Genomic DNA, 27,760 nt, shown 5'->3' with positions numbered 1-27,760 from the left:
AATCCGACCCTGCTTAGTCAGAGAATTGTTATATTTAAGGCAAATGATCAATAAATATTTAATCAGTTCAAGACTTCACCTCTTCAATACAGTATGTTCCACTACATTTAAAGTTCTGAGGCGTTTCTCAACTTATCCACAGGCAAACTGTTCATTCTGAACAAATATAACTAATTATCTCCTCACCTCTAGAGGTTTCAAGTGGCTGGTGTTAGGTCAGAGGGGCTGATCTGGTCCACCACTGTATTTTACCATTGATTGATGGGACAACAGAGTTGTTACCCTTCAATGAAGCAGAAAATAAAATGATTACCTTCAGTATCTATTGGACTCCAATGACCTGTCTGGTTAGTGCAATGATGCTTCTTTAGTTCATCTTCCCAAAGGTTAATTGGACTTGAACCTAGAAAATCAAGAGGTTAAGCTGGGTCAGAGTGACAGCAGGCACCATACACAGTGTCACAGGCACTGGGCAATTGTTTTCTCGGTCTGATCATAAATTGTCAGTGGGCATACCTGGAAGGAAGAATGATGGCAGAGCAAGAAAGACTAAACAGACAACATCTTCAGAATGCTGATACAAAGAGAAGCATGAGAATTCCTTATGAGCTCAGCGGAAATGGGAGGCACAACACATCATACAAGATGGTTGGAGGCACTGCTCACAACAGGGTGAGTTTCCTTATCATCGTAGGTTGCTGCTGAGTCTCAGCATTTGATTTCAATTAATTTTAATTGACAGAAAATTGCAGGCATTATCTCCATTTTCTAACATGGCACAGTTAGTGATTTTATGTTCAAACTTAACAAAATAATATTTTAGTGTAAATCAGGAAATGGAAGGGAGGGAGGAACTCAGCAAAATTACAGTTACCATGGAAGTAGTATTGAGCAAATTGTTGAAACTGCAGATTGACAAGTCCTCAGGTCCTGATGGACTTCATCCCATTTGTCTTAAAAGCAGTGGCTCCGGAGACAGTTTGAATTTTACAAATTTCTCTTGATTCAGGGAATGTTCCTTTAGGATGGAAAAAGCAAAGGAATATTGAAAAAAGGAGGGAGGCAGAAAGCAGGAAACCACAGGCCAGTTCAATTAACATGGCAAAGGGAAAATAGGAGGAGCTATTATCAAAAATGATATGGCAGGGTACTTGGAACAATTCTGGGCAATCAGGCATACAAACATTCAAATTAGGAGAAGTCTGCTGCTTGGCCCACTGAGTTTGCTTTGTCATTAAGTAAGTCCATGGCTGATATGACTGTAACCTCAAGCCCACACTTCTGCCTACCACCCCCTTGTTAAACAAAAATCTATCTAGCTCTGCCTTAAAAGTATTCAGAGATTCCGCTTCCACTTCTTATTGAGGAAGAGAGTTCTAGAGACTCACAACCCTCTGACAGAAAAAAATTATCTACCTTAAGTATGTGATCCTTTATTTTTAAACAGGGGATCAACATGGTGAGAGGGAATTCACGTTATTGAAGTTATTTGAAAAAGATACACTTCCTAAAAATTTATTTGTGGGATATGGGTGTCACTGTCTAGCCAGCAGACAGCATTTATTGCCCATTCCTAGTGCTGTGGGTAAAGGGGAACTGGTGCACATGCTGTATTTAGACTTCCAGAAGGCATAAATAAGGTGCCATATCAAAAGTTAGTGTGGAAAATGTAAGCTCATTGTATAAGGGATAATATATTGGCATGGATTGAAGATTGGCTGGCCAACAGAAAACAAAGAAGGCATAAGTAGGTCATTTTCTGGTTAACAAAATGTAACAGGTGGTGTGCCACAGGGATCAGGGCTGTTCAAGTCTAGATGAACCTTCATCAGAGCTCTGACAAATGATCATCTAGATTCAAAACGCTGGTTCTATTCTCACCCCACAGATGCTGTCAGTCCTGCTGAGATTTTCCAGCATTTTCTATTTTTGTTTTAGATTCCAGCATCCGCAGTATTTTGCTTTTATCTTAAAGATCCTGAGGGGTTTTGACAGGCTGGACGTGGAAAGATTTTTTCCTCTTCTGGGAGAAAAATAAAATGTTAAACCAAGGATTTTCATGGCAAATAATGCCTTTCATCAGAACTCAGGTCACAGACTGTAAGGTTAAATCCATATCTCACCACAGTTGCTGCCTGACCGACTGAGTATTTCCAGTATTTTCTGTTCTGATTCTGGATTTCCAGCATCCACGGCAAGTTGCTTTTATACCCATTGTAACCTCAGTCTGGCATGCTGCTGTGGATGAAGGCAGATCAGAGTGCTTTTATAGTGTCTTTCTGATGTAGTTTCCATCCCAAGTTCCACTTCAGGGTTTGAGATCAAAAATCAAAACTGACAGCCCAGTATATACGAAGGAAGCACTGCAGCATGGAAATCACTGTCTTTTGACTGGGACTTTAAAATGAGACTCATGGGCAATTTCTGGTGGCTGTAAAAAATCCACATGTGACTATGCTTAGGAAGTGCAATAGCGTTATTCCCCAGTATTCTTGCCAATACTTATCACTCAATCAACATCACAAAATTAGATGGTCTGGCTCTTGGTTCGTTATTTCTGTTTTGATTTTATTTCCAATTCCGAGCATCTGCAGGATCTTGCTTTTGTCCTCTGGTCATTAGCACATGCTATTTATGGGAACTTGCTGACTACACATAGAAAGTACATGATTCACTGCAGAACACATTGAATCATCTGGTGGTCATAGAAAGTGCTTTATAAATACAAGTCTTGCTGATTTCTGAAGAAAAATCTTCAGATAGCACTTCAGTTTAAAAGATGGTGACGCTGGGAATGCTGTATCTCCAAAGTCTGATAAGCATCATGAGGGCTAGATGTCACTGAATATTTCAACCTAGAAGGATTGTGAAGAGTGAAATTAAATGATATCTACACTCTTGTGTTAAAAAGACACCTTTTTCAGATGGACCTCACATTTCATCTTTTTCATGCACTCAGCAACAAGTTCAAGTCCTCAATCAAGTAGTAAGGTCCCTTTAAGCATTAAAAGCTTTGATTGAAGACATCCTAAACTTCATCAACACAAAAAAATTCATTCTGTGAACTGCTTGTGAGTGACGTGAGTCATATCAAACTGCTAGGATTTTTTCTTATGCTCTGATAATAGGTTGTTCCACATAATTCCAGTGGAAAAGAGGAAACAACACAATAAAAAAAAGCACATACACTGAGGTAGGAAATATTTTAATATTGAAGGTAATACTGTCAACATTCAAAATAATAAGTAGTTTAGTACCAATTAAATACCATTCAATCACATTGCCTGATCTGCTAAACTAACCACATAAAATTGTTAAACTTTTGTACAGGTATCAAGATTATTTTTAAATTTAGGGACAATGCATTGTTATGTAATTTATTCATTCAGGTACTAATCAAACCTATGTTCCTCATGTTAGGTAAAATAAAGATGATCGAAATGCTAGTATTCATTTGAATAAGGTCCAAATAAATATCAAATTCAGTCAAATTTCAAAGCTGGATCACCTGGTTAAGAGGCCTACACTATTCGTCTGCACATCAATTAGTAAAGCACTTTGTTGCAATTACCTCATTTACTAAAATAGTAAAGTGGACACCAAATATAAGTCAGGAAACTGACAGGCTATTTTACACATGTAAAGCAATGAGTCACATTGAATAAGATTACAGGACATTGCTGAAAAATAGTCTGGAGTGACTAAATGTGAGGGGTGAACTATTATATGAAACCTTAAGATTCTGCAAGGGAGAAAGATGTACCATTTACTCAGATGTCAATGCATTTAGCTGTAATACATGTCTGTCATTCTGACGCTGAAAGGTTTTGGCAGATTCCAACATAAGATTTATGCAAATTCTGTGCTACTCTCACAGTGTTGATTACTTTTAAGATTTACCCATGAAGAATTTTAAGTATTTTAAAAAGTGAACCTTTCCTTTGGGGCATTATCTAATATACTTAACAGTTATACTATCAATTCTGCATCAATGCGTAGCTATTCCCCATATTGTCTATTTAATGCTATTGTTATGTTATTTACCCCTGGATTATTGGTGCTACATTCATAGGATTAAACAGATAACTCAGGATGTAGGTGAGGGTATAAACATTATTTATTTATTATCATTGTTTAATGAACAAAACAATTTATGCAGAAGTATGAGACAATATTTATTTAGAAAACAGATGAGATCATCGGGTGATATCCCAAAGTAGTGCCACTTGTGTTATCAAGTGAAGTTTCTTCGTAATAACTGGAAATCATTTTCTTCATTTCACTCCTTAAGTGACTGAAGCCTTTCACAAAGTATGATTAATGACACCCAACAGCAGAATTTAAAACAAGTTTAGTATAATATCATGTTGAAGAGTTTTATAATTTTTTCAACTGTTTTTAAAAATAGATTTCATTTAAATTTTAGAAAAATACAGTTTTTGTTGGTAATGTCCTTTCCTCTTCTCTCCTGAAGGGGTTCAATTCACTGTCACTTTAATAGCTCTTAATTCTATGATTCTAAAGATGGATAGTAATGGGGCTGAAATTGCAAAAGGGAATGAACCACTGCCTTGGTGCTGGAGGATTGTTTGCTGTTTTTTGGGTGGATTTCAATTCTGGCAGCCAGAACTTCTATCACAAATAAAGATCTCAAGAAACAGCCTAATGAAGAGGAAATGGCATCTCCATATCATAGAACTTCTTGCCAACTAGTTGCTGCTCCACCATTGTAACTTGGGTTAGCTGCACTTCTGGGGCGGACTGCAACAATGACATGCATTTACACAGCACCTTTAACCTGATTAAATGACCCAAAGCACTTCACAGGGGCAATGTCATAAAAAAATTGACAATATTCTGTGGCCCTCTTTTTATAGAATCATTGCCTTTGCATGTACATCAGATGATAATGGATAGATTCATTCAAAACTCATTCAAAGCATAGGTTTGAAGGAACTTGTTCAAGGAGTAAAGTAAGATTGGGAAGCAGAGAGGCTCATAGCGAGAATTCAAGAACTTAATGTCTACACAGTAATTGGTGGAGCAAAAGAAATCAAAGATGCACAAGAGGCCAGAATTGGAGGAATGTAGAGATCTCAGCATTAAGTGTCGGAGGATGTCATAGGGACAGGTACTTGAACACAAGGAAGAGAATGACAAAATCGAGACATTGGTGAACCATGAGCTAGTATGTCAGTAAACACATGGCTATGGGTGAATGGATTGAAATTAGATAAGATATACACAGCAGAATGGGAAGAATGGAACCAGCTAGCTATTAGGACATTCCTATTCAAATATGTTTAAAATGCAACCTGTAATCTCTGTAGCTGGTAAGTACAATAATGAAGATATTCCTGCGGGCACGCTATCCTTGGAAATCTTTGAGATTTCCCATTCATGGAGTGTGTATTGTTCAGCCTTGTCTTTAAAGGAACAGTCCAGGGTATTAAGAAGATTTCTTCCTTACTCCCCTTATCTCTCATTTGTGAAATGGTGGACGATATATCTTTGAGATTTGGTGGCACTTTTGTCCATTTTGTAATAGCATTACAAAAGATTAGTTTGTTAAGCCAAATGAATGATATTGCAGGTTCTGGGTAGTTACCAGCCCACCCAAGGTGTGTCGGTCCACCTTGTTGTCTAACGAGGGGCATGCACATGGTGGGTCGTGCGTGGGCTGCTCTTGGATGTTTCAAGAATGGCCTAGTACTTCGCGTCATTTGTGTATGCTTAAAACTGGACCAGCAGATGGGCACCAGAACAGCTCAGTGACTATCACTGCTAGCTGTGCAGATACATGGATTTGGGCCAGTGTGTGTGGGAGTTTGCGCATTCTCCCTGTGGTTGCGTGCGTTTCCTCCGGGTGCTCCGGTTTCCTCCCACACCCCAAAGATGTGCTCTTAGGCTGATTGGTGTAACAAATTGCCCCTAAATTACTCTCCCCTGAATCTGGTTTCCAATGGGGGTACCATAAGCATAGACACGGGTCAAGGGAGGTGTAGGTAAAATACATTGTTAAGATGGCAGCGCGGGCTCATTGGGCCGAAGGGCCTGTTTCCCGTGCTGTGTTGTTCTTTGTTCACCGCAAATGTTGGGATGTCCTTTGGAATAGAAAATCACAGTTGATATTAGAAACCTGGGAGGGTAGTGGAACTTTCTGCATGTGTTCTGTGCTTATATATTTTCTGACTCATGATGCTTCTGAGACCTGCTCCAAATGGTAACCTTCGTTATCCAGTACTTCCCCAGAATGGAGAAACTACAACATCTTCTTCGGGGCCTTCAACATATCATTGATGAAGACGAGTATCTCGCTAAGGCCATCCCCACACCCCCACTACTTGCCTTCAAACATCCTTGCAATCTCAAACAGAACACTGTTTGCAGCAAACAACCCAGCCTTCAGGAGAACAGTGACCACAACACCACACAACCCTGCCACAGCAACCTCTGCAAAACATGCCAGATCATCGACATGGGTACCACCATCACATAAAAGTAAAAAGGTTTTGCAAGTTTATTTATTAGTCGCATGTAAGGCTTATATTAACACTGCTATGAAGTTACTGTGAAATTCCCTTAGTTGTCACAATCCAGAACCTAACCAGCACGTCTTTCAGACTGTGGGAGGAAACCAGAGCACCCAGAGGGAACATGTGAGAACACCACCTACTAGGTACACGTTACTTACTCATGCCAATGTTGTCTACCTCATATGCTGCAGGAAAGGAAATCCAAAGGTGCAGTACATCGGTGAGACCATGCAGGCACTATGACAATGAATGAACGGACACTGTGTGACAATCAGCAGGCAGGAGCACTCCCTTCCAGTCGGGGAACATTTCAACAGCCTAGGGCATTTAGCCTTCAATCTTTGGATAAGCGTTCTCCATGGCGACCTTCAAGACACACGACAACACAGAATCGCCGAGCAGAAACTGATAAACAATTTCCGCACACATGAGGACGGCCTCATCTGGGATCTTGGATTCATGTCACACTATCTGTAACCCCCAAGACTTGCCTGGACTTGCAAAATCTCACTAACTGTCCTGTCTGGAGACAATACACATCTCTTTAACCTGTGCTTAATGCTCTCTCCACTCACATTATCTATACCTTTAAGACTTGATTAGCTGTAAAGAATTGCATTCCAATCATTATTCCGTAAATTGAGTTTGTGTCTTTATATGCCCTGTTTGTGATTAGAACTCCCACTCACCTGACGAAGGGGCAGCCAGCACTCCAAAGGCTAGTGGCTTTTGCTTCCGAATAAACCTGTTGGACTTTAACCTGGTGTTGTAAGATTTCTTACTGTGTTTACCCCAATCCAACGCCGGCATCAACACTTCATTAGTAAATCATGACAGTTCACATCCAGCACTCACTGACAGGGCAGCATCTCTTGAACTGTACTGATTTTTAAAATCTGTTTTCTGGGCAGCAAGATTATTTGAGTGATATCCATTTGTTTTATGGGGAAGTAATTTCTAGTGAAGTTTGTTTCAGCTGTGTGACAGTTAGGCACTGAATATTAGCTGTTTCCTGTTTGAACATCACATGTTTTACAACAAACCTTTTCAGTAATTCCCTCAGAATGGGATGAAAATACCTTATGAGAGCTCTGAGTAACAAACTAAAATCTGTTCTTCCTGCATTTGCTTTAAATTCGTTTAGTTTCCATTTTGTGAACTTAAGATGGGGGCCATTGTACTTTTATGGGTCATTTTCCATCCACTGACAGAGTCAGCTGATGTCAGAAGATTTATTAAGACCTGGGAAGTTGAACAGCAAGCAACATCCGGACGATGGGCTTCTAACTCGGAAATGCAACAGCATACTAGAGGAAAAGCAGTGGCATAGTGGCATTGTCACTGGACTAATAATCCAGGGTTTGAATCCCAACATGGCAGATGATGAATTTTGAATTCAACAAAAAAAATCTGGTATTAAAAGTCTAATGATGAAGATGAGACCATTGTTGATTGTTGGAAAAACTCATCTGGTTCACTTTCACCCTTTAGCGAAGGAAATCTGCTGTCCTTATCTGCTCAGGCCTCCATGTGACTCTAGACCCACAGCAGTGTGGTTGATTCTCAAATATCCTCTGAAATGAAGGACACTAATGGGCAATAAGTGTTGGCCTAAGCAGTGATGCCCACTTCTCCTGCACAAAAAAAATGCATACCAGGCTGAACTGGCTAAGCACCCATAATTTTCCAAAACATTGTCAGAGCAAGTGGTGAGTTACATCTGAGATGGCTGCCACCCTCACATAGATAGCATTGCCAGCTCTAAGCCAAGAATCACCAACTTTTACAGATGCACCATAGAAAGCATTCTTTCTGGTCGGATCACAGCTTGGTAAGGCTCCTACTCTATCCAAGACTGCAAAAAACTACAAACAGCCGTGTAGCCCAGTTCATCACGCAAACCAGCCTCCCATCCATTGACTCTGTCTACACTTCCAGCTGCCTTGGAAAAGCAGCCAACATAATTAAGGACCCACACACACTGGTCATACTCTCTTCCACCTTCTTTCATCGGGTGAAAGATACAAAAGTCACGTACCAACCAACTCAAGAACAGCTTCTTCCTTGCTGCCATCAGACTTTTGAATGGACTTACCTTGCACCAAGTTGATCTTTCTCTACACCCTAGCTTTGACTATAACACTATATTCTGCATTTTCTCCTTTCCTTCTCTATGAAAAGTATGCTTTGTCTGTATATCGCGCAAGAAAAATACTTTTCACTGTATACTAATACATGTGACAATAAATCAAATCAGGGGTTGATAGCATTAAATCTGACTGATGCTTCAGTGTAGTACGGAATTGCAAAATCATACTGGAGTACAGTACTATAATTGTCTGTTTGAATCTATATTCATTTTACATGTCATTTTGTTATAATTTCAAGTTTCCTTTTAAAAAAGCCAAGAACTTTGATGATTTTTTGGGAGAAACGTTTGTGCTTATGGAGCTCTGAGAGTTAGTTTGAAAATGCTTTCACATTTACAGGTTTTCTTGGAGAAAGGATAATTATGTTTACACCTTGATACCACAATCCTTTTCTCAGTCTTCGCATGTGGCCATTTCTAGCAAAGTCAGAACTTATTGCCAATCTCTTGAGAAGAGGGTGGCCAACTTGAACCCCTGCAGTTCAGAACCTGGTGTGAGTAAACCAGTTAGGGATGGAGTTCCAGGATTTTGGTCCAGCAACAGCCAAGTCAGATGGTGTTTGACTTGGAGGGAAACTTGCAGAAAGTGGTGTTCCCATGTGTTTGCTGCCCTTGTCCTTCTAGTTTATAAAGATTGTGGTGTTGGAAAGTGCTTGATGAGTTGCTGTTGTACATCATGTGGGTAATACACACTGCTACTCTGCGCTGATTGCGGTGGAGTGAAAAGTTAACCTGGTAGATGGGTGCCAAACGAGCTGACTGCTTTGTCTTGGATTGTGTCAAGCTGTCGTTGGGGCCATACTTGCTCAAGCAAGTGGTGAGTTTTCTTGCAGCACACTCCAGACTTGAGCCTTGTAGATAGTGGACAGGTTTTAGGGAGACAGGAGGTGATTTACTTACTGCAGAATTCTCAGTTTGATGAGTTGCTGTATTTGTTGCCACACTATTTATACAACTTGTCCAGTTAAGTTTCTGGTCAATTGCAATTCCCAGGATGTTGATAGTGAGAGATTCTGCCTAAATCACATAACAGCATTAGTATTAGATCCAATGTTTTTACTGTGCCTATCTTCCATCAAATCTGTGGCACAGAGAAAAGTTATGATTGCACCCTTATCAACTTTTACAAATTTAATTTTAGATTTAAATGGTAGATATATTTGGTTAGCTTTGTAGGAACTACAGAATTCATTTTGTGTTTCTAGTGCAAGGGGTTCTTATACTCATGCAAAAACATTAATTCAAGCAATTGATTTTCCTCAGAACCAGTAATGCAATCCATTCTATGATAAGCCAATGGTGGACAAATAGACCCAGATCAACTTTTTTTTTTGTCATGAGGTGTTCAGTTAGTGGAATGCCCAAGATGGTATGATAAAACACAGTTAGAAGGAGAAACTTGTGGTCCTGAGACTATTCCACTGGAGCAGAGGTTATCAGGGTCATTTGGAACCTTGAGGGATATTCATCCAGACACTTTTGTGATTAGCCCCATGGTCCCATGCTCAGGGTTACAAGTCAGGGCAAATGGTAGAATCAACATATTTTCAGTGCTGATGATGAAAGAGCAAGACTCTTGAGAGATTATGGCTGCTTACAGATGGAGGATCTTTCAGGGGGAACTATTGATTGGCATTCTTCAACTCACATGGGGCCGGGGTTATCCGGCTGAATGCCAAATTCTCCATTCTCACTGGCAGTAGTAGCGGGGTGTGCGATACTGGAGAATTCCAACCATTGTCTTTCCTTCAAACACAAAAGAGACTATAAGATACAGGAGCAGAATTAGATCATTCAGCCCCTTAAGTCTGCTCTGCTATTCAATCATGGCTGATATGATTCTTGTTTCCAATTCTCCTGCCTTCTCCCCATAATCTTTGATCCCCTTATTGATCAAGAACCTATCTATCTCTGTCTTAAAGACACTCGATGACCTGGCTTCCACGGCCCTCTGTGCCAATGAGTTCCATAGGTTAATTATCCTCTGGCTGAAGAAATTCCTCATCTCAATTTCAAAAGAGCATCCCTTCTCTCTGAGGTTGTCCCCTTGAGTTTTAGTCTCTCCCACGAGTGGAAACATCCTCTCCATGCCCACTCTATCTAAGCCTCTCAGTATTCTATAAATTTCAATTAGATCCCCCCTCATCTTTCTAAACTCCATCAAGGAAAGCAATGGGAAACCATGTGATGTCCTCTTCCTACTAATTATATTGCACGTTGAAACTGAGAGTGGGAGGCTCTTTTGAGTAAATAAAGAGGTAAACAAAGATCGCGAGTTATAGAGAAATGAGTGGATGATCTTCCTTCAGGCAAATAACCACCACAGAGAAAGTTAAGGAATTTAATGGAAGTTTTTAATAGCACGAATAAGAAAAGGTTACTTTCTTTGATTAGTAAGCCAGTGATGAAGGGTCATCATTTTAAAATTGTCATTGTGAGTGAGAAGTGAAGTTAGGGGAAGCTTCTTTACTCAGAGAACTCTGGTTGCTTTGCTAAAGGGGTGGTTCTGACAGAGATGTTTACATTCTTTAAAGGAAATATGGATAAATATTTGAAGCAAAGGAAGTTTAAGTTTATGAAGACAGATGGGCAAAATGGAATTGGTTTTGGATTGGCCTTTCAAAGAAACAGCACTTACTTACTGAGCTGAGGAACTTCCTTCTGTGTTATAAGATTCTGTGGTTCCAAAGTACTAGACAAATCTGAGAGGCAGCTAGAAACATCTTTTGCCAAATCTTTGACAAAGGGTCATTTAGACTCGCAACGTCAGTTCTTTTCTCTCCTTACAAATGCTGCCAGACCTGCTGAAATTTTCCAGCTTTTTCTCTTTTGGTTTCAGGTTCCAGAATCTGCAGTAATTTGCTTTTAGATAGAAATATCTATTTAATTTGAAATCTACCTGCAGTGAGTACCATCTGACTGAGCTACATTACTTTTTATTATTATGGCTTATTGGTATATGATGGAGCTGATTTCAACTTCTGGTATTCTTTGAAAATGAGCACAAATGAGATGTAACTAATCGTAAAAATGGATGGAAATCTATGACAACTTATATCCACATAATTTATGTCATCAGGGCTGTGGAAGGGAAAGTCTGGATGTTGGGGGAGTAGTCTGAGGGTGGGAGAGGTTGGCTGGATTGTGACATTATTGGTGCCACATTCTTACAATGAAATAACACCATGGACCTATTTACTGTGCAAGACACAAGGCACCAAATGCTTCTAAGTAGCTGGATAGACACATTGTGGGTTCATTTACTAAGACTAGGTATATGAGAACAGTCAGACATTGGTGTAAAGTTTCAAGATATCGTAGCCATATGCTTCTTTTGGGGAACCAGATAAACTAAATCAACAAATTGAGGAATAAATTAAAAGGCAGTGCGTTAAAGGGATTCTGCATCAAAATAAATAGAATTGCGAAGGAAAAGTAAAACATCAAAACAAAATGTGATAAAGGGGTCGATAAAACACTCCAGTCCCCTGGTGCCCATCGGGCATGGAAGGTCTCGATGTGACAGCAGACAAAGTGTGCTTCCTTTCCAGAAACAGCCAACAGCAAACATAGCTGCAGAAGAGAGGCAGACCACTGGGACAGACAACACCCTTCATGGTCATCTGCCTGAATCTGTTAATGGCCAGCTTGGTTAGGCCAGGAGCAGGCCCACAAGGATGTTGTTTTCTCTCTCTACCCTCTCTCTGAAGATTAGGAGCTCGGAGCTGAAGTGCAACCAGAAAGGAGGTATTAAATTTTCCAGAAAAGTAAGAAGTGGGTGCAGCCTAGACAGCTTATATATGAGTGGTCCACAGACTCGACAAGACTGCAAAAGACACAGGCATCTTGGGAGCCTGTGAACCAATAGAAACAATGGTTGAATGGGGCTGCTGCATGCAACATCTCCCACTCCAGGTAAGGGGAAGACTCCTGCCTACAGAACCTCCACTGAGGACCTCCGCTACCAGACGGTAACAAGGTATACCAGGACATTTCCAGGCTGCAGTCAAAGGCAAGGAGATGTGCAGCAACAGCTCAAATAGGAAACCCCTCTGCACTCTGCTAAAGCGCAGAAAGGACATTTCTGTGAAATGACTCAGATTGTAGGGCACCAGCACCCAAATGAGGACTGAGTTTGGACCATGTGAAATTCCACACAAACAGATGACAGTCAGACACCTGAGTATCCACGCACCTGAGCATCCTTAAAACTTTGTGTACCATCTGGGCCAAGAACGACTTTCAGGCATGAATGGCATCAGTCATATGATGGGTGCTCACTGATACCAGACACACCAATGCAAAAGGGGTCACCAAGCCCATTCCTCCACCACTCAGCATGTCCTCAATTCTGATCACCTGAGTAGCCATAGCACACCTCTCCACCAGCACTCATTAGTGGTCTAAATACAGCAACTGCCGCAAAGAATCAGAATACAGGACACATTTACCTTAGAAATGTAAAGGCTGTCCATTGTGGATGCTCCAACTCCAGGCAACACAAGTGAAAACTTTGGAGTCAGGATGTCACAGAATCAGATTTGTTACAGTACAGAAGGAGGCCATTTGGCCTATCATGTCTGCACCGGCTCTCCAAACTAGCATCACAGTTTAGTGCCATTCTCCTACCTTTTCCCTGTGTCCCTGCACATTGCTTCCATTCAAATAATTGTCTAATGCCCTCTTGACTTCTTCGATTGAATCTCCCTCCACTACAATTCTAGGCGGTGCATTCCAGACCCGAACCATTCGCTGTGTGAAAATGTTTTCCTCATATCACATTTGCTTCTTTTGCAAGACAGTTTGTATCTGTGCCCCTCTCAGTTTTGATCTTTTTAAAAGGAGTAACATCTCTATCAAATCTCTTGGTCTTCTTCTCTGCAACAAGAACAGTCGCAACATCTTCAATCTGTCCTCATAACCGAAATTTCTCAACTGTGGAACAAATAGAACCATAGAACCATAGAAAATTACAGCTCAGAAACAGGTCTTTTGGCCCTTCTTGTCTGTGCCGAACCATTTTTTGCCTAGTCCCACTGACCTGCACTTGGACCATATCCTTCCACACCCCTCTCACCCATGAACCCGTCCAAGTTTTTCTTACATGTTAAAAGTGACCCTGCACTTACCACTTTATCTAGCAGCTCATTCCACACGCCCACCACTCTCTGCGTGAAGAAGCCCCCCAATATTCCCTTTAAACTTTCCTCTTTTCACCCTTAACCTATGCCCTCTGTTTTTTTCTCCTCTAGCTTCAGTGGAAAAAGCCTGCTTGCATTCACTCTATCTATACCCATCAAATTCTTATACACCTCTATCAAATCTCCCCTCATTCTTCTACGCTCCAGGGAATAAAGTCCTAATCTATTCAATCTCTCTCTGTAACTCAGCTTCTCAAGTCCCTCATTGTCAGAAGTATGTGCAACCATCACCAGCAGCAAGTGTGCAGTGTGAAGGGAGAGGACTTCTAACATTCCCATTCCCTCAGAAGCACAGCAAGAAATGTCAGGAATTATCACTTAGCACTCAGGTCCAGCCCAGGATGTACTTGGCTGCATGGGCAGACCAGAATATAAGTGGAAATGGATACCACTGGCCCAGGGCTGAATGGACTTCCTCTTGGCAACCAAGATTGATCAACAACACAGTCAGAACCTCCCATGAAGGGACAATGGGAGGATTGGTGGGGAGCACCAGGGCATCTACCCTTTTACCAGACAACAGTTCTCAGTAATCCACATCTCTCAGCACCGAAACCCCACCCGCCTCCACGATGTCACCTCCAACATCTGACCTCCTCCCTTAGATTGATTGTGGAGGAGGCTTTAAGTCACCAATCAGCCCAACTTCTGTCACATTTTAGAATCATCAGCAAAGGAGTCCTCTCTGGTCTCCTCCAAAAGTGTCAGGTTGTGGCTTGGGGTTTCATCCCATTCCAGGCGCCAGGTCGCTGGGCATCTCAGGAAGCAATTCCTGTTGCAATACTGGTGATAAAGTAGGAGAGGGGGCAAGGGGCCCTCCTCTTCGCCATCACCACCAAATGACTCAATGGACAGGAGCCCCATAGCCATTGGAAAATCTAGCAGGCACTTCCGGGTCACAGCAGGACATGGCAGGGGATGACCCTCAGGGTCATTGCCGGAAGCACCTAGTTCAGGTGACCACAATGGCACATCCCTGCCCTTGGACCCCACCCAAGGATGGAAAGATGGTTTTCAGAAGGGGAGGCACCATGTTCTTTTAATTGGAAATAAACATACCTGATGGTACAAGTTGCAAAGTCCTTCCCCACCCAGGGGTGGTGCCTCTTGTGACGCCACTCATGGCTGACCTGATGGTATTGGCAGCCTTGGAGATAGGGCATTGCTTCCACAAGTGCCCCAACTCCTCACAGTTGGCACCACAGACCATCCATACACCAGAAGGCCTTGTAATGCATGCCTTTGTGCAGGACAGAAAATGAACTCTCTTGCACCTCCTCTTGGGTCAGTTCAATAAAAGTCTGGTTACTGGAAGGAGAGAATGTGGCAAAGGCTTGGTTCTCTGAGGTTGAACAGAATTAGCACCATCCCTGATGTCCTCAGGGTGTTGCAAGTGTGAGAGGAGGAGCTCACTGGACGTAAAGGGCAATTTAATATGGTTCCTCTCTGCACAGTGGCCTCCAGAAAGTACCAGAAATATCCTGCCCATGATGCCTCATGGCCAGAACAAGGAAAAGTAAAATAAATCTTTTAGTTCTAAATCTGCAATAATTAAAACCTGAAGGAACGAGCTTCCATATTTGTAATAGATTTTTTTTGTACCAGAGAGGCTGTTTGGCAGTAATTAATACTGATCCTGTCATTGAAAGGGTACTTAAATTACCTGACTAAATCCTCTGTGGGCAGTTTAATTCATACGTGCAAATGCAACAGCATCATGCCTTTCAATGCATTTGTATAGGGAGCCAGACAGCAAGGAACATTTTTGCAGAGCTAGCTGCAGAATTGTACATCTTGGACAGCTGCTTTTGGATTTTGCCAATTAACTGTACATGTGCCTCAGCTAATGTTGCTGTACCATTTGTGCATGTATAACAGTTGATTGCTAATGGTCTTTTTGACATCATGTTCTAAGTCAAGAGGCAATGACAGGACAAACCAGTTTCCGTCTGAAGCCTGTCTCCAATCTCTTTGCAGGTAGCGTACCCTCCCCATAAGCATCCTACACAGTAACATCTTGATTTCAAGAACCAGCAAACAAGATGCTGGGCAGTTTGAACTGCTTTGCAGACTCCTGCTGACACACTGGGTTTCCCTTTTCTTTATTTCTACCTATCATTTCTTTCTCCTCTCTCTCTCTCTCTCTTCAGCTTTTGCTATAGGCTGTCAGTAGGTTGAGGTGCCTTCTGAGCTTTTCAAAGTCAGATTTTATAGCCCCTTTTTCTCCCATTTTCCCTTCTGCATTCCTTTTAATTAGTAGTGGGAGCTTTTCACTCCATACCTGCCCTGGCCTTTCTATGAAGTTGTGCATAATTATGTAATTAGACTGAGTGCAGAGATTTGAATATGATTAGAATATTGCAATTTCAGCAAGAACTAAATTAGATATATTAAGGGCGATCCTCCCATTGCGATCCTGGCATCAAGGCTCACAGCTGCGGCCTGTTGTGTCTCTAGAATGCCAGCAAAAGTCCCAGCCATGGCCAGCAGTGTCTCCCACATCCCCCCGACACCCACGGCCAATGAACACTGTGCCTCCTGGATGCCAGAAACACACTCATCCATAGTCCGTTGTGTCTCCAGGATGGTCTGGACCCTGTCACCCATGAGGACACACCCCTGAGCCAGACTTTCTACTGTGGCCGCCACCATTGCTGTATTGGCCTGAGTCTCACACTGTGTCACGTGTCACCTCCTGCAACAGCACTCTGTTTGACTCCCCTAAACAGCTTTGCAATCACAGCATGGTTACTGAGAGCCCTTCCCCAACTCCCCAGGTTTCCTCGTACATCTCCACTAGCCTTGGGAGGAACACACCAGAGGCCCGGCATCTGGCTTGGGGACAGCTGAATTCTGGCATCTGACAGACCTCCATGTGTCCGAGCTCTCGGATATGTCCGCCTCCACCCAATGTGCATCAGTGTCTGCTGTGCTCATGATACAGAAGCCTCAACACTAAAGGTACGTACCATGCTGACAGTCTGTGTTGGTGGCTTGTGTGGTATCTGCCGATGCCACCTCAGTGGTGCTGCCCTCGGAGAATTCCTCAAACGTTCATCCAGGGGGTCGCGGGCAGTTTGCTCCAGAGCAGCAGGGGTGGCAACAACACCCGAAGAGCCAGCTTCCTCTGAGTCCAGAGCGACAATAAAGAACACATATTAGGGGAAGGGAGGCAAAACATTCTATGCAGCATCGCACTTACTTCAAGGAGGACCTAGGTTGAGGATATGCTTCTGCTCACTTGTGTGCTGGATGCTGACCTGGCTGTTGGTGACCAATCGGGAAGGTCCATCACCCCCTGCCAGCTTCAGGGCACGCTCTTCAATGCTGGTTAGCTGCCGCAGGTCAGGCACACCACCACCAGCCTGTGTCGTTTCCCGCACATTGTAAATGTTCTTTTCCTGTGGTAACATGAGGTGGATAGCAAGCATTAATATATTGCAGTACATGGTGTGCAATGGGTGCCTCAGGCGTTGTCCTGACAGTTTCGGGGAAAGCAGTCACCACTGAAGGGTGCTCGTTGAGGGGTGAGGGGAAGGGGTTAGATTCTGTTCCTGGGGGAAGGGTCACTTGTTGCAAGCCCTTCAGGTGTCTAATCAGGGTTGGAGATCCATGCCAAACATGTGCAGGGTTCCAAGTGGGATTCTCACTCAACCTTGCTGCTCGAAGGTAATACATTTTTTTGGTGACACTGCTAGCCAGAGCACGGTGTCAGGCTCCTGGCTTTCACCGCTTCTGCCATCTCCTCCCACAATGCTGAGACGGATGCACCTCTTGGGTGAGGGCCATGGCCGGGGAAGATCCGCCCACGCCTCTCCTCTGCAGCACCTAGCAGGTGCCCCTGGTCAGCTTCTACGAATCTGGGTGCAGGCTTGAGCTCAGACATCTTTGTGGTGAGACTAGCCGTGTGTCCATTCTTGCAGCTTATAAACAGCTCTGGCTTATTAGGGGTTGCAGTCAAGGGCCCATTGGCAACAAATACTTGTGAGAAATTTTGAAGACTGCTTTCAGCTGAGTGTCGTGCATCCCTTGGGTTGCTGATTGGCTGTCATTCAATAGGCTGCTGTGTCCATGGGAGGGTGCAATACTCAAGGCTCCCGTCCACGAGAGGGAACAATCACAAGCTGGGATTGTGCGTGTCAGCACAATGCAAATTCTCTGCAGGGCAGCAGTGAGGTCAGTAAGTTCAAGGGATGGAGGGATGGGGTACCCACATTATTCGGATCCATGGGGGCATGGGGTGAGCGGGCAACCATGTCTATGTGTGGGAAAAGGGGGAGGGGAGGCAATGATATCTGTACGGGAGAAGGGGAGCCAGCGATGTCTGTATGGGGAAGAGGGACCAGCGGTGACTTTATGGGGGAGATGACCAGTGATGTCTGTGGGGGCCAGCGATGAGGCCAGTGATATATGGGGGGATTGCATGGCAGTGATCTGGATGTTGGGAGGTCTTTTCCCAGCGATGTGCACACGCGTGGGTACCTGCTCATCCGGCCAAATTCTTGCTCTTTGACGTGAATAGGCCCCACCCACTGAGCTTTTAACGATATTTACGATTGTGACGTACACAGAGAGAGGAGGTTCAGGCCTGAAGCTGGACTGGAAAAACAGTCATGTTCGAGACCAGGGAGCCTGGATTCAAGATAAATGGCAGAAAGTGTAGAGGGGACATGAGGAAGTATTTTTAATGCAGATGGTAGTGGGTGTCTGGAATTCATTGCCTGAATTGGTAGTGGAGACAGAGGCCCTAAACTCTTTTAAAGAGTTTAAAAGGACCTGCACCTTATGTACTGTAAGTTACAGAGCTATGGGCAGGGAAGTGGAATTAGAAAAGGCACCTGGGTGTCCTCAGGTTGGCAAAGACAAGATGGGCCGAATGGCCTCGTTCTGTGCTATAACTTTTCTACAGTTCTAACTGAAATTATGAAGTTACTAATTTAAATAGCTAATTGCATGAACCTTTTGCAACCTCTTTGTTCTAATGTGTAATTTATATTATTATTTCCAATTACCTTTTGTGATTCAAAATCAAAATGAAAAATGCTGACAATACTCAGCAAGTGAGTCAGCTTCTGCAGAGAAAGTAGACCAGTCAAGGTTAAAATTATGAATCTTTAGCTGGACAGCATTTGAAAGAAACAGAACAAGGAAAGGGAAAAGCACAAAAGAACACATGCACTTGTGGATATGCAGTTTATTTATTAGTGTCACAAGTGGGCTTACATTAACACTGCAATGAAGTTACTGTGAAAATCCCTTGGTCATCAAGCTCTGGCACCTGTTCGGGTACACTGAGGGAGATTTTAGCATGACCAGTGCATCGAACCAGCATGTTCGGGCTATGAGAGGAAACGGAGCACCCGAAGTAAACCCACGCAGACAGGGGGAGAACGTATAAACTCCGCATAGATAGTGACCCAAGCTGGGAATCGAACTTGGGTCCCTGGCACTGTGAGGCAGCAGAGCTTAACACTGTGCTTCTGTGCAATACAATGACCCATAATTATGTGAGAAACATGATTTTTAAATTGCTACAATTATATTAATGTGAGACAATAGGGAGCATTAAAATCATTTCTGAGAGGCAATGTAGTATAGGAGCTATGGGAAAAGACAGGTAGAAATTGAAGAGTGAGACACCAGCACAGTTACTTCAGCAGAGCACGAATCTATTTCAACACAAGCCGGCCAGCATGGTGTGCTGAAAGGAATCTCTGCCAACCTTCCACTCCCCGCAACTCCCATCACCCACCCTCCAAAATGTTTTCTGCTTCTCCCAGTACTAATTCGTTACTTGATTACGTCCAACATTTATTCAATCTTTCGTTAATACTTTCAAATTTGTCATTGTTAAGTTTCTTTGAGTGGGATATTCTGGCCACGCTCGCCCCAAAACCGGAAATCCCACCCAAGGTCAAGGACCTTTCCATGGTCTGCGCCCCCACCCGCTGCAATTCGCGCGGCAGGTGAGACAGGAAAACTCATCCCTTTATGTCCAAACCGTTTGATATAACCTGTACCATATTGTCTGGCTCTTGATCTCCATATCAGTGACAAAATTGACCAGGTTATATCTGCTTTCTGTATCCAGCGTGGAATTTTACAGCCCCTCCCACCACAGGATCTTCCGGTTCCGCCGAAGTCAGTGGACTTTTGAACAGTTTGCCTGCGTTATCCGGCCCAACCCGCATCTTGATGGGGCCATAAAACTCCACCCGCGGTGATAGATGTAGACTGAAATAAAGAAATAGCTTGTATATAGCCTTAGATTATCCCAAAGCACTTTATAACCAATGAAGTACTTTTGAAGTGTAGTCACTGTTGTAATAAAGGAAAAGCAGTAGCCAATTTTGGCACAGTAATGTCCAACAAATAGCAATGTGCTATTAACCAGATTATCTATTTTAGAGATGTTAGTTGAGTTTTAATTATTGGCTAGGACACAGGGACAATACCCCTGCTCAAATACCCCTTCCATGGGATCTTTGTCATCTACCTGGTGGTGCCTTGGTGCAATATCTCATCTGACAGACAGCACATCTGACAGTGCAACGCTCCTTCATTACTGCACTGGAAAGTTAGCCTAGATTTTGTGCTCATCTCTAAACAATGATGTTACAAGATCTTGGGGGATTCCACCCAAAACCTCTCCAGCATTCTTGTCTCACATCATAACTTTTAATGGTAGTCTGAAGTGCCTGCCTGATTCTAATAACACTCTTTGAGACACAGGGTTCAGGCCTATTTCAGGATTTGAGCACATATTTATATCCGTACTGCAATACAGTTCTGAGGGAGTGCTATATTTTCAGTGATGCTGTTTATGCAGAATGTTAACCCATAATCCTGCGTGCCTCTTCAGTGGAGATGGGGATTTCCCCTTCATGTCTTGATTACATTTATTCTTCAGTCACCACCACTAAAGCAGATTAAATGGTTACACATCAAGGCCTGAATTTTCAGGATGGAGAGCATTTGACGGAGAGTCAAGGGGAACTCTTCGTCACCAATTCTGATAGGTCCGCTGCCTTTTCACAGTCCAATGAGAATTGTTTGACAGCACGCAGAACTTCCATCCTCACTTGCACAGGCACAGCAGAGGTGCAGTGTGGTCATGAGCAGGGCAATCTCGCCATTGGAGGTAAGGCCGGTGAGGTGAGGGAGTGCCAAAGGTTTCCATTCCATGAGGGGAGGGCACCCCAGATCTAAAGGGGCCTTCCAATGGAGGCTCCCCCACCTCCCCACCAACCACCCCACTATAAAAGCACATCCAGGTTGAGGTGGGTAGAACCCTGAAGGGAATCCGCCCATGCTATTTTGTCCTCTCCCTCTCCCCCATCTCAGGATCTGCTGGGGTGGGGGAGTGAAGGAGGGAGACAGTTAAATTCTGGCCCTAATGTCCGACCCTAAATATGAGTCTTTATTACATGAAAACTGGCTGCTGTGTTTACCTACAAAACAACAGTATCTCAAGTATTTATTGTAATAAAAACAACATGGGCTGTCCTAATAGTGGCAACTGCACTGTGCAATACAATTTCTTATTTTGAAAATCTTTTTAACTAATTTATTTGATTTAAGTGTGGAATCAAAAGCATTCTGAATGAAGTGTTTTCCCATCTCAGTTATTGAGTATAATTTGTGCAGATTTATTTGTCAGATAAGCTTGATTATAAGATATCATTGTAAACCTTGTTTCCTCACAGGAAGCATGTACATGATAAGTTACAGAATAAGCGCCAATGTAAATATAAATTAATGCAACATTTTCTGTCTATTGTTGACAACCAAAGGTTGTTCATGCATCAGAAAATGCATGTTTATAAACAGTTTTATCCAACACGGAAAAAACAAGATTATCATGCTTTGAGTATAATCTGCACTGTACATCATCCTACTTAAAGGTAGATATACAATTATTACCAGAACCTTATTCTGTTTCAGCTTCAGTGTGCCCTGCTCAGGTTCGAAGGTGACATCAGGGTCAGAGGACACTTCTCATCTCTCCAGTACCCTGCAGTGACATCTGCAATCAAGATTGTTAGTGTGTCAAATCAATCCATCAGAATATCCTAAGTGCTGCTCAGTCAACCAGAAGGAAATACTTTGTATTGGCTGAAATGTTATTTTCTACGCCCAGTCAGTCAGCCTAAATGGGGCATCAGACAATACCTCCACACCAGTGAGTGTTAGCTGAGCTTTACATTGATGTGTCTTGACCTAATAAGCAGAAACATTCAAAGGAACAGGTTGAAGGGTTCGGAGAGGTCTGTCTGTCACTGACATGGCCCACAAACTCTTGGCCTGTTTAAAACCAACTGCTTCTTAAACCGTGTGATAATAATATTCCATCCCTTCGTAAAAACATGCGTTTATTCTCAGTGTGTTGAAGGGAGTGTTTCATTGTGTAGTATGACAACCTAGCCACTAGATGACACCAAGAGATAGGAACTATTTCTATGATTTATTCCCATTCCTCATGACAGTAACCACCATGAAAGGTGACTATTATTGCTTATATCATCGTTAGGATCACTGAGGTAAGCAAATTAAGTGATCTGGTGTAAATTAACTGCACTAATATTCCAGTGTAAGTTATTACTGTCAAAGAGTGCAGCAAATCCAGAATTTATGGACAGAATGGACTATGCACCCGAAAATAATTTCTTTTTCCTGATTCCAACATCTCTGTGGGCCTTAATGGGTTATTATCTTAATGGACATCTCACATTATTAATCTATCATACAGCAAAGAACCAGCAACTGCAACTGAAAGACTGCAAAAAACATAAATTAGTTGACTTATATTCCTGGCTCTCGATTGAGTTATTATCTTGCATGCTATTTTTACATTACATGTGCAGAATTGAAGAGCGCATGTACTAACTGTATTATTGCAGCACTTAAGTGGAGTGTTCCAAAGCATGTAATTACGGTTCAGTCTTATGGCCTTGAAGAGATGGGGATAGTGGAAGAGTGTATCCATGATTTGAGGGCTACACACTGATGATTATAGAGACAGTGCTCTTTGCATCTGTCTCTGGCCTTTGTGTTTTGCCAGTTGCCATGGCAAATAATTGGCTAGAATTTCATCCATTTTTATCCAGGTGGGAAATTCATAATTTTGCTCCTGCTTCATTTTATATCTGCTCTTTAAACAATAGTAAAGGATCTAAAGGAATTGTGTTGTTAATAAAAAAAAGTTATAATCTATGATACTGAAAGCTCCCTCGCCTGTATAGCTCAAGCAGCGCTCTCAAATCTCAGCTGCTGTGGCAAATGACCTTGTTGAGTTTTATTCATTCAAAACAACAAGAAAGCCTCGTTCTGCCTCAGCATTAAAGGTGCTTCATGAATTAACTATATTATCAATGAGCTCAGAAACAAAGAGTCTATTTTGTGCAGATCCTTCAAAAAGCAGCGAGTAGTATGTGAATATTTAACTGCATTTCAATAGCTTGGCGTCACTATAAAAGCAATTTTCTGTTTCTAGATTTGTGTCTTTTCCTATTTTTACTCTTCAAGTACATGCTAAATTCTAATCGCTGAGGACACCGGGCTTCATTTGACATTGGCATATGGTAAAATGTCTCGAGCATGTGGGTGCGATGAACACAGTTATCTGTCTACTAAAGCCTCTGTTTGTGGACAGATCTTGTTAGGATTGCTTAACATGATCATCCTTGCACAATTATGTATGTAAGAGAGGAGCTGTTTAGGAGCAGCTGACAACTCCAAGCTGATACAATTTCAGGTGGCCCATTTGGGCATTGAGAAGGAGAGGACCTGGTGTGGCAGTAACCTATTTTGTTTTGTCTAGAGCCTGGAGCTCCCAGCCTAACTAAAAATGGTTAGAAGCCTTCATTTTTACCTTTTGGGCTGCTCTTGCACTGCACAGCACATGTACCACACGGCTAAGGCACAAAATGATCTAATTGGGCCCTGTCTATGTCATAGGACCCTGATTTTACAGATTGAAAGGGCCTAACATCTGACAGCCACCCACTAGTAAGCCTTTGGGAAGCGTCATTGGCCACTGTCAGGGTGAGAGTGGTGGTAAGTCATAGCCTACCATTTCTAGGGTACTATCACTCTTTCCTCCTGCTGGAACGTCTTAATTTCCCCAATCAACGGAGCACGTTGCCTCAATTTGCACAGAGAAATTTGCCAGGAAGACTGAAAGGCTACAAGAGAACAATGAACAATTAAGGAGGCAAAGTATAAATTAGGAAGTAGCACTGATAAAACTTTTGGAACTTAAGAGTGGATTCAGAGAGGAAGCAGCAAAAGGCTCTGATCACAATCTTCAACTATATTTAGATATGAATGTTGTGTTGGAGGAGAGTGGCGCTGCTGAAATATCTTTTCTGTTTAAAAACATTAAGAAAAATATTGGCTGACAATCGATCTCCAACTGAACATCAATACCTAAAGGCAAAATAAAAGATAAATGTGAATATTCTTCAAAGGACTGTCTGAAATATAAAATATGCAGGGCTAGAAGGAAGAAGTGAGAGGAAGTGGCGGTTATTGAATTTCTCCTTCAGAGGGCCAGCACTGACATGACAGGTGGACTGAGTGGCCTCCCTCTGCACTATAATGATTCTATGATTTTAATGGATCGTTTTGCTAAAGAAAATGCAATGTATTTTTAAAAGGCATTTGAGGAGATGCGAGAAAAGGAAACTTAATAATATTAAAGATGTGGTGTTCCTCAAGTACCTGCCTTGATACCATGGTAGCTCTGAATATATACACGAGTAATCAGAACCTAGATATGAGTGCACAATCTCAGTGTTTGCAGATGACACAAAGATAGGAGGGTAGGGGTGGGATTCTTCAGTCTTGTTCCGTCCCAGGTGCCCCCATTCATCCCCAACCCAGCAGTGAGAATAGCAAAGTTGGCACTTAGCCAAAGCTCCATTACTGCAGCTTGGAGGTTTCCGGCATAGATTTCATTCTTCAAAGGTGACAGTTTTGGAGGTGGGCAATTCCACTTTATGGGTCAGCAAACCAGTCTGCCGGCCTAGCCCCACCTCAGTGAGGCTGCTTCAGGGAAGATGGGGGTTGTGGTCAGCTGATAGTTATCCACACCAGTGCAGGTAGCCATTAAGGCCAACTAACAGTGCCTATAGAGGACAGTCGCCTATCACCATTTGGAATTTTTCAGATGCTAATTAGGCCTCTCGCTGAGGCCAAAGCATGGTAGATGCATCAGAATAGCCTCTCAGCAAAAGACTGGAGTGCCTTCAATGCCGCCTTTAATTCTAAACCACAACACATGCTGCCGAAGGGCAGGATGCAGATATTCTTCTGCATGATTTGAACAGACTGAGTGTGTGGGCATATATATGCATGGCAGATGCAGTATAATGTGGATAACTGTGAAGTTATCCACTTTGGGAGCAATAATAGGAAGACAGATTATTACTTGAATGGATGTAAATTGAGAGAAGTGGATATTCAGTGAGACCTTGATGTTCTTGTGCATCAGTTGCTGGAAGTAAGCGCACAAATACAGCGGGAAGTAAAGAAAGAAAATGGTATGTTGTCCTTCATAGCAAGAGGAATTCAGAATAGAAATAGGGATTTTTTTTTTCAGTTGTATAGGGCATTGGTGAGGTCCCACCTGTAGTACTGTGTGCAGTTTTGGTGAGCTTATCCAAGGAAGGATGTCCTTGCTATACAGGGAGTGCTGCGAAGGTTTGCCAGGCTGATTCCTGAGATGGCAGGTCTGTTATGTGAGGAGAGACTAAATCAGTTAGGATTACATTAACTGGAGTTTAGAAGTGTGAGAGGGGATCTGATAGAAACTTACAAAATTCTAACAGGATTAGACATCGTAGATTCAGAAAGAATGTTCCCAACGGTGGGGGAGTCCAGAACTCGGGGTTACAGTTTGAGGGTAAGAAGTAAACCTTTTAGGACTGTGAGGAGAAATTTCATCACCTAGCGAGTGGTGAATCTGTGGAATTCACAACCACAAAAAGTAGTTGAGGCCAAAGCATTGTGTGATTTCAAGGAAGAATCAGATATAGTTTTTGGGGCTATAGGGATCAAGGCATATGGAGAGGAGGGGAGATCAGGATATTGAATATGATGATCAACCGTGATCAAAATGACACCTGCAGTCCACGCGGTGTAGGTATACCCATAGTGTTGTTAGGAAAGGAATTCCAGGATTTTATTTCCTCAATAGTGAATGAACGACGATATAGTTTCAGGTCAGGATGGTGAGTGGCTTGAAGGGAACTTGGAGGCATAGTAGCGGTCATGGGTTTGGAAGGTTGGCGAGTTGCTGCCATGCGTCTTGCAGATGAAACACACAGCTGCCACTGTGAATCAATGGTGGAACAATTTAATTTTGAAGGAAATAGATGAGCTGTTCTTTCGTAGTTTGTACCAAGCTTTTTGAGTGCTGTTGGAACTGCACTCATCTAGGCAAATGGAGAGTATTCCATTAATTTCTGACTTGTAAATGGAGGGCAATCTCTGGGCAGTCAGGAGGCCAGCCACTCACTATAGAACTCCCAGCCTCTGACCTGCTCTTGTTGCCACAGCATTAATATGGTTAGTCCAGTTCAGTTTTTGGTTAATGATAACCATCAGAATGTTGATAGCTGGGGATTTAGAGATAGTAATGCCATTGAATGTCAATGGGAGTTATTAGATTCTCTCCTATTGGACATTGTCATTGCCTGGCACTAGTGTGGCACTAATATTACTACCTAGGATACTACCCTGAGGAACTCTTGCAGGGATGTTCTTTGACTAAGATGATTGACCTCTAACAACCACAACCATCTTCCTTTGTATGACTCCAACTCGATTTCAAGGGCAATCACTCTCACTTCACATCTGGCATTCTGCTCTTTTGTCTATATTTGAATCAAGGTTGTAGGACATGAGCTGACTGTTCCTGGTGGAGCCCTAATTGAGTGTCAGTGAGGTGGTTATTGCTGAGTAACTGCTGCATCAAGTCAATGACAGCTTTCAACATTTTGCTAATGATCAAGAGTAGATTGATAAGGCAGGAATTGGCCGGGTTGGATTTGTCATGCTTTTTGTATACAGGACACACCTGGGCAGTTTTCCACATTGTCAGGTAGTTACCAATGTTATAGCTGTAGTGGAAGAGCTTGGCTTGGTGTAAGGCAAGTTCTGGAACATGAGTCTTCAGTGCTATTGCTGGAATGTTGGTAGGGTTCATAGCTTTTGCAGTTTTAATTGGCTTCAACCATTCCTTAATATCACGTGAGCTGAAATGAGTTGACTGAAGATTAACATCTGTGATGCTGTGGACTTCAGAATGAGGCCAAGATGGATTACCCACTCAGCACTTCTAGCAGAAGATTGTTGCAAATTCTCCAGCTTTATCTTCTGCACAGAAGTATCGGACGCCCCCATCATTGACACTGGGGATATATGTGAAGACTCTTCCTCCTATTAGTTGTCCAATTGTCCACCACCATTCACAAATGGATATGGGCAGCACTGCAGAGATTAGATCTGATCCATTTGTTGTGGGTTTGTGTAGCTCTATCATGTGTTGTTTTTCAGATATACCTGACCCTACTCCTGCATGCCCTCCTTCCTTTTTCATGGAACCAGGCTTGGTCCCCTAGGTTGGTGCTAATGGTAAATACAGAGAAATGCCAGACCCTGAGATTGTAGATTATGGCTAAATGTAATGCTGCTACTGCTGATGGTTAATAGTGCCTCATGGAGCCCCAGTTTTAAGTTGTTAGATGTATTTGAAATCTATCTACTTCTCCATAACAGCACGTCTACCCATCAGAGTCTACCTGCTAGCCAATCAGCACCCTTTTCTCATGGAGAATAATTTGTTTTCTTTCATATTTGGTATTCTTGCA

Source organism: Carcharhinus amblyrhynchos, chromosome 1 (genome assembly GCF_965287045.1).
Source record: "Carcharhinus amblyrhynchos chromosome 1, sCarAmb.v2.hapA, whole genome shotgun sequence".
NCBI classification, from domain to species: Eukaryota; Metazoa; Chordata; class Chondrichthyes; order Carcharhiniformes; family Carcharhinidae; genus Carcharhinus; species Carcharhinus amblyrhynchos.
This window is presented reverse-complemented; position numbering follows the sequence as displayed.